The 8701-nt window shown below is 46.4% G+C and overlaps 1 protein-coding gene across 1 annotated transcript in view; it reads right to left on the bottom strand.

The window, feature by feature from the left end:
* Nucleotides 1-8227, bottom strand: part of CD59 (CD59 molecule, complement regulatory protein) — a 25923-nt gene extending 17696 nt beyond the window's left edge. The window contains exon 1 of the mRNA XM_012649597.1: nucleotides 8155-8227. The gene's annotated coding sequence lies outside the window, so the exon portion shown is untranslated. The remainder of the gene's footprint in view (nucleotides 1-8154) is intronic.
* Between the last annotated feature and the right edge of the window lie 474 nt (nucleotides 8228-8701).

The following is an 8701-nucleotide window of genomic DNA, read 5'->3' as shown; positions in this document are numbered from 1 at the left end:
TATTTTTGTAATATACAACCTGATTAGGTATAAAAAATATATACTGTTTTCCAAAATTGGCTACTTTGAGATAAAAAATGTTCATGTATATATTCTGTCTGAAAAAAGTTATTTCAGTTATGCCCTATATTTGTAAAAAATGAGGCCTGGCTGAGTGTCCAGATCTACAGTCTCATCCCACTTTCCCCCCAGTTTATATCACCTTGAAACAGTTAACTCCTTTAATTCAGTTCCTAATCTGTAAAGTGGTAGTAATGACTTTATATGATGACAAAATATGAAAATAAGACTTGAGGGTTCTAAAGCTCAATGTGGACAAAAATTTCCTGTGGCAGTTTAAGGAACAAGTCGTCACGTGCACACACAATACTGGAGTTTACTCTGCCTGGCCTCGGACCCGACCTGGAAATAACATTTTTAGTCTAGGTGCCACATTTCCGAACTTCCTCCAGTTTATCAGGACCTGCCTAATGGCTTGCATTCAGTGGCATAATCACATGGGCCTGTAGCAGCAGCTCCTAAATATTTAATCAAAACGAACAGCTTCTTTTACAGCCCTGTTGGGAGAGACGCTTTCAACCCTACCTAAAGTATCCTGGCCCTTGTGCTGGAGAACCGCTCTCTAACCCAGTGCTTCTCAGTGTGGTCCCTGGACAGCAGACTTGTAGCACCTGGGAGCTGGCTAGAAATGTAAATGGGGCCTTATGCTACTTACACCCACTGAATTAAAACTTCTAGGGGTGGGTCCAGCAATCTGTTTACCAGCCCTCCAGGTGCTTCTGTAGCTGATAAACAGCTATAGAAGCCACGAGAAATGGTTGAAGGAACCAGGGCTGTTCTATTTGAAAAACAGAGTCAGACATGAGTTATTGTCTTCAAATATAAGAAGTGACACTGTGGAAGGGATGTTATTCTGTGTCATTTCCAAGGAATTAGGATGAACTGGGGAGGCCTTTTAGATGTTGGAAAGAGCAACCATTGGCCATCATCCCACTGCCTCCTAGCTACTCTGTCACACGCCGGGTACTGTGAAAAGCGTCAGTACATCTGGAAAGCAGTTCCTTTGGTGGAATGTAAAAAGTTCCCCATCAGCTGAAAACGTTCAGACAGAGATTAGGGATCACAGGTCAAGGACGCTGTAGAAAACATTCCTGTAGAAGACAGTAACGGGCAAAAATAAAAGATTTCTGAGCTACTAAAAACTCATTCTATAATAAAACCAATCTGAGAGTTATTTATTTACTTCCATCAACCTGAGACGTAAGGCGAAGCTACAAAGTCACAAGTTGATTTATAAATACAGGCATCCCTTATTAAGTTTCTGAAAATGTTTTGGGTAGCAAATGTTTTGAGTATTTGGGCAGAAAATGAAGTATGAGCCTATATTCTACTATTTTAAATAGGAAACCATGTTACTACTATCGATCCAAAAACTCCAACCGATCCCCCCAAAATAGCAACTAAAAACACATACACACACACAATTGACCCTTGAACAACATGGGTTTGAACTGTGCAGGTCCACATATACATGAACTTTTAAAAGTGAATATACTGGGAAATTTTTTGGAGATGTGTGATAATTTGAAAAAACTGGCAGACAAACTGTATAGCCTATAAATATGGAAAAAATTAATAAAAAGGTATGTCATGAATGCATAAAATATATGTAGATACTAGTCTATCATTTACTACCCATAAGATATGCACAAATCTATTATAAAAAGGTAAAATTTATCAAAACTTATGTACACATAGGCCATACATGGTGCCATCTACAGTAGAAATGTAAACCAATGTAAAGATGCACTATTAAATCATAAATGCATAAATAACTGTAGGACATACTGTATCGCCATGACAGTCTCGCAGCCAACTGCTGTTGCTATTGCAGTGAGCTCAAGCGTTGCGAGTATCTGCTCAAAATGCCGTGCGAACCTAAGCATCTCTGCATGAGCAGTTCTTCTCTCCAGTAAATAGCACATCACAGGACAGAGTGATCTCTCTCCATTTTGGGGTATTTTTAAGGGTGTTTAGTGCAATACTAAGCCTTGAATGAAACACCACAGGACCCATACCAAGTGCCGCTAGTGGTGCTGGAAGTGTTCCCAAGAGGTAAAGTCACTTCAAGAAAAAGTTGAATTGCTTGATACGCACCTTAGATCGAAGTTGCCCGCCATTGCGGATGCACGTGTCATCTCACAAACATCGAGTAAATTTACAGTATCGATAAATACAGAATAGTACCATAAATGCATTTTCTCTTCCTTATTATTTTCTTAATAACATTTTCTTTTTTCTGGATTTCTTTTTTGTAAGAATACAGTATATAATACAGGTAACACACAAAATGTGTGCTGTTATGCTATGGGTAAGGCTTCTTCTGGTCAACAGTAGGCTATTAGCAGTTAAGTTTTTGGGGAGTCAAAATTTATATGTGGATTTTCAACTGGTAGGCTCCCAATCCCTGAATTGTGTGTGTATATATATATATATATATATATATATAAATAGTCAACAGTGTATATATATACATATATATATAATCCAAAGAAACGTGAACATAAACCATTTAACACATTAAATAATTATTTAATGACATAACATTTAAGGAATTCACCAGTGGGTATATTTATTAGTGTGAAGTAGGTTCAGGCTCAACCCCAACCTCCCAGTCACGCCTGTAGTAACACGCGAGCCCACCGTGAGCAGGTGCGCGCTAGACACCAGGCTATGGTGACTGCTGAACAAGGCAAGGCCCCGCTCTCAAGAACCTTACAATCTAGTGGGGGTGGACTCCAACTAGTGCTGAAGACCAGGAAGAAAATAGAAGGACCACAACACTGGTTCTCAAACTGCAGGGAGCAACAGAAGCGCCTGGAGGGCTGGTAAACAGATTGCTGGACCCACCCCTAGAAGTTTTAATTCAGTGGGTGTAAGTAGCATAAGGCCCCATTTACATTTCTAGCCAGCTCCCGGGTGCTACAAGTCTGCTGTCCAGGGACCACACTGAGAAGCACTGGGTTAGAGAGCGGTTCTCCAGCACAAGGGCCAGGATACTTTAGGTAGGGTTGAAAGCGTCTCTCCCAACAGGGCTGTAAAAGAAGCTGTTCGTTTTGATTAAATATTTAGGAGCTGCTGCTACAGGCCCATGTGATTATGCCACTGAATGCAAGCCATTAGACAGGTCCTTGTTTCCCGGTTAACTGCCATTTGGTGAGCAAAGATCAAGGGCCAGTTGCTATGCTAGGTGCTCTTGACATAGCAGTAACTGGAGTCACTCCTCACAACAATGCTGTAGGGAAATTTAATCTCTGCCTCCAACTGTAAGAGGAGGAAACTGAGGGGTGAGGAGGAAAACTACTTTATGAAACCACTTTATGTGGTAGGCAGAACAATGCCCTCTCCCTCAAAGACGTCCAGATCCCACTTCCAGTAACCCGTGAATACAGGCGGCTTACCGAGCAAGTGACTCTGCAGATGAGGATTAAGGTTACAGAGCTTATTCTGCGTTATCCAGTGGGCCCAGTGTAATCACCGGATCATTAGAAGAGGAAGAGGAGGCAGCAGAGTCTGTCTGAGAGATGTGACTACAGAAAAAGACGCAAGAGATTTGTAGAGTGAGGGGGACTCAACTCACGGTTGCTGACTTTGAAGACAGGAAGGGCTCCCTCAGCCAAGGCGCACAGGTGGCCCCTAGAAGCTAAGAACAGTCCTCTTCTCAGTGCCCCAGTCACGAGAACTGTATTCTGCCAATAACCTGAATAAGCAAGGAAACAAATTCGCCTCTAACGCCTCCAGAAAGGAACACAGCCCTGCCACCTTGACTTTAATCTGGCGAGACCCGTGTCAGATATTTAGCATATGGAAAGGTAAGATTAATAAATCTGTGTTGTTTGAAGTGGCTACATTCGTGGTGGTTTGTCCAGCAGCGGTATAAAACTGATTCGGCAACCTCTGAACTGGAAAGTGGTGGAATAGCAGTTAAACCTGGGTTTGAGCTCAGAACCATCTTAAACTCTGGTGAGGAGACTTCTTGTGAATTCAGCTCCTGAAACATGTTAGTTAAGCTGACGTCACTGAAGAAGAGATTAGACATTTGCAGTGCTTCCATGACACTCACAGATGCCCATGAGTAGAATTACTGCTCCTGGGATGCTGGGGCCTCAGAGGCTCAAGAATTTTAAGGCTAGAAGTGTCCTCAAAATAAAACCCAATGTCTTTATTTTATAGGAATTAGTAGAGGCCCAGGGGGAGGAAATTACCTGTCCCAAGACAATAGGTTAGTCACAAAGCCACACTGGATGGATGAATCTCTATTCATCAGGGGCTGGTGACTCACAAGATATCTGGTGTTGGCAGTGTTGGGGCCTTGGAGCTTTTGCTCTAGGTATATATGTCACCTTCGAGATATACACAGTGCCTGCTGTAGCCACGCATGCTGAGTTTCCCAGGCTAGGATCAGTGACTCAGTTAAAGGACCAATTACATAAGCAGGTAGAGACAAAGAGAAAACTGCAGTCATAATGGAAGAGCCCCTCTCAGCCAAGCCCCTAGTGTAAGGACAGCCTTGCTGAAATAACAGGTAAATGCCTGCTCCCACAATTTCCCCAGTAACAGTTAAGAGCAATCCTATGAGTTCTCTCACCAACAGGTACCCTGCAGGAGTTCTGTTCCACACAACTTTCAAAGACAGCTGAATGGACAGAAAAGAGACGTAAATCTCCCTCTTTCAAACTTATTTCTGATGGCTGGGCGCGGTGGCTCACGCCTGTACTCCTAGCACTCTGGGAGGCCGAGGTGGGAGGATTGCTTGAGCTCAGGAGTTCAACATCAGCCTGAGCAAGAGCAAGACCCCGTTTCTACTAAAAATAGAAAGAAATGATCTGGACAAAGCTCAAAGTCCTGGGCTCAAGCAATCCTCCCGTGTAGTCCCAGCTACCCGGGAGGCTGAGGCAGGAGGATCGCTTGAGCCCAGGAGTTTGAGGTTGCTGTGAGCTAGGCTGACTCCACGGCACTCAAGCCCGGGCAACAGAGTGAGATTCTGTCTCGGAAAAAAAAAAAAAATTGTTTCTGAGAATCTGCTTTTACAGAGTTCCTAAGTGAACAGCAGGGAGAATGAGCTACAGCCTCAACCATATCTCAAGGACAGAGTCACATCTGTGATAATCCCTTTTCCAAGGAAAGGCAAGAAACCAAGTCTTGGACTTTGACATCTTGCCGTTTTTGTTATCTACCTGCTGCCGATTTTATCAACTGACAGCCATCACTATTTTTTTCTCTTTGTCCCCCATAAAATCAGTGAGCCACTTGGCCTCACTGCTGGCACCCCCTTTTCTTTCTTTGGGATGCCTCGCCATCTCCCTGCTCTCTTCCCCCCACTTCTCTTTCTCCCTCTTTCTCACCGTCTCTTTCCTCTCTCTCTTTCTCCTCTAAGAAGGATAAAATAAACTTTTTTACTTTTATATCTCAATTCCTACGTGAGAAATCTCTTCTCCACCTGTGCTGTGAGCACCTACTGGCTTTCCACCCTAACGCTAGTGCCCGGGAAAACCACTCTTTACTCTTCAAAGCACACAAATCTGCAGCTTCCCCTACAAGGGCCTTCTCTGCAATTTGGTCCAGAAGCCCACATTCCTAGGTTTCCAAAGAGAGCCTCTCATCTTGGTACTCATGACCCTGCCCTTTGAGATTATACATGCGTAGCCAAGTTTTTTTGTTTGTTTGTTTTTTTAAAAGACCAGCTCTCACTCTGTTGCCCAGCCTAGAAGGCTGGAGTGCAGTGGCCTGATTATAACCCCCCATAAGCTCAAAGTCCTGGGCTCAAGCAATCCTCCCGCCTCAGCCTCCCAAGTAGCTGGGACTACAGGCGTGCACCACCACACTCAGCTAACTTATTTGATTTTTTGTAGAGCCAGGGGTCTATGTTGCCCAGGCTGTTCTCAAACTCCCAGCCTCAAGGAAACCTCCCACCTTGGCTTCTCAAAGTGCTAGGATTACAGCCATGAGCCATTGCACTGGCATAGCCAAGATTTAATGAAGATATTTCACAGAGATGTGGGGCATAGATGAAAACATAGCTTTGTCTTTAGACAACTTCAAGCACTTGTGGTCTTGGTTGTCTGTGGCAGTTTGGCTGACGTTCTTAAAGGGATGGCCCAGAATTTTCAATGCACTCCTTTTCAAGAACTTATGCTTGACACCGTGAAAGAAGAATTCCATTAGAAACCTGTTAGGTTTGTTCCAGGTGGGAACCCGAGAAGTATGTACAGGACAGAATGTGGTTAATGCAAAACTTAGGCTTGTAAAACAATAGCCACAGGAGTCTGGGGAGTCGCTGGACTTTGTAGATCTCACAGACCTTAGTAGATCTAACAGACAGCTGCAGCCAGCATTCCCTCCTCCTCCCTCCCTGACGGAGATGCAGTTTATCTCTCCCTAGTAGATCTAACAGACAGCTGCAGCCCGCATTCCTCCCCCCTCCCTCCCTGATAGAGGCAAAGGCTATCTCTCCCTACCTCTCCTGATAAGGAGGATGCCAGAGCAGAAGGATGGATGTGACTGGGGCAAAGGGGTCGTAGGAGTTGGTTGTTTGAAGAAGAATTTACTACAAACAGCTGTTCTGCCCACCGTCCTCTGCCATATGCGAACTGTACTGAGCAGGAAGCAATTCTTCACCTGCCAATTTGGCCCAGCAAAAAAGAACTGAACAGGGCAGGTGGGAGGGGGTCGGCTATCACCGTTTATAAAAACCCTCACCAAACCCCCTTCAGTGCTCTCTTTTCGAACTCAGCCCACTCGCACCCGGGGTGAATAAATCATCCATGTTGCTCCCACGTAGCCTGTGTGTGAAATCTGTCCTTTGGGTCATTCACCCTTTCAAAACCTACTCTCCCCACCCTAAAATTCATTTTATTTGGGTTTTATCTTCCAAGCCACTCTACACAATGGGATGTTTTCCTTAAAGCAAGGTTTAGCAAACAGTTTCCAGTTTCCACCCTGAAAACACAAAAGCCGTAAGTTTTAGGAATGTTTGGCTTGTAATGAGGCGATTTCCTCTTTGCCTCCCCTTTATACATTGCCCACCTACTGTAAATAGCCACAGATTCTAGAAGGGGGGGACCCAAGCCAAAATATAAACATCATGTAAAAAGAAAATCAAAGTCTCAGGACCACCAGCCCCCGCCCCCAACTCCTTTGGCAAAAGAGAAGGTAAGAGCGTCAGGCACCAGTGAAGAGCTGGTCCCACAGATCACTCATTAAGGAAGTTTCCTGCTCACCTCCCATAAGCAAAGACATGCGAATTGTACCTGTGTCTAGCACCTAAAACTAAAGCCAATCCAATTCCACACTAAAAATGAATTATAAGTTTATCTTACCGGTAACAGAACTGGAGACAAGACAGAATCGGGCATTCTTCCACCTACCCAGGGACACCTACATAATTGATGCTTCACTCCCCTTTCCCTTCTCACATTCCCCTTATTTTAGTGTGTATGGCTTTCCTGGGCCTCACAGAATGTAACCACTTTGCTTATCAGCAGCTCCCCCAGCCTTTCCCCCTCTCTCTTTCTGCCTTTAAAGGCAGAAGATTCCAACTTCCCCTTCGGCAGAAAACAGCCGCAGCTTGTCTGCCCTTGGCGTTCTTCCCGGGTGGGTCCTCCAAATCTTGATTTAATAAACGTCGGCTACCGGAGGTTTCTGCCTCAGTCACTAAGCCGGGCCGACAATCACGTGGTATTTATAATGTCTCTTTCAGCCCCGACGTCTGCTTTTTAAAATTCCAAACGGAGAACTCTAAGAGAAGAATGGCCGTGACCATATAGCGGCCGCTCTTCTCTTCTGGCGCGTTTCTCCTCCCTAAGAGCAGGTGGTCAGCGCGCGAGAAACCATGTCCGAGGGAACGGAGGGCAGGGCCCGTGCAGGGTGTGTGGGCCGAGGACCGCTGCCCGCTTCTCCTCCGTGGGAATAAACGAAGGAAGCCGGCGTCTGCCCGCGGGGTCGGCGCGCGTTACGGCAGCGCGTCTGGGGTCGCGTGGGAGGCGGCGGCGCCTCTGAGCCGGCGCAGCCAGCCGGGCGCGAGCGCGCGGAGACCCGCAGACCCCGCCGGGGCCGGGCCCTCCCGACTCGGCTGCCCCCCGCCCTCGGCCTTACCTGACAGCGCCCGGCCGCCGCGCTCCCAGCCTAGCACCGCCTCGGCCTGCGCTCGGCGCCCGGTGGTTCCCAGCAGCTGTCCGGGCGGCTCCGCCTCTTCCCGCCCCCTGCGGGCAGCCAACTGCGGGGCCAAGGTCTCCTGCGGACGCCGATGTAGGCGGGAGACACCGCGGGGGCCCCGCCTGGCACCACCACCTCACTCGAGATGCGTCACTGGCCCGGCTCAGCGTCTGAGAAAGCCGGTGGCCAGGACTGGATGAACACCTTTAAAACGCTGGGGAAATGAGAGTTTATGGCGTCCTCCTTTGATTGTTACGGAAAATAAAAACAATAGCAGGCTTCTAAAGACTTCAGATTTTCCCTTCTATTTTTTAAAAATTATGTTTAAATGTTTTTTCAAAACTTTTTTTGTGCTCATGCTTTGCTTGTGGCCTGAGCGCCCACTTGGCCTGGCTGGCAGGTTATGCGGCCCTGCTGCGGCCTGAGGCTCCTTCTTGCTCTCAGGCTCTGGCATCTCCCAAATGTCCCTCAGCCACAGCTGCATTCG

This window comes from Propithecus coquereli, unplaced genomic scaffold, assembly GCF_000956105.1.
Source record: "Propithecus coquereli isolate 6110/MARCELLA unplaced genomic scaffold, Pcoq_1.0 Scaffold30, whole genome shotgun sequence".
NCBI classification, from domain to species: domain Eukaryota; kingdom Metazoa; phylum Chordata; class Mammalia; order Primates; family Indriidae; genus Propithecus; species Propithecus coquereli.
The sequence above is the reverse complement of the archived record's forward strand: the minus strand, read 5'-3'. Positions and strand labels throughout refer to the sequence as shown.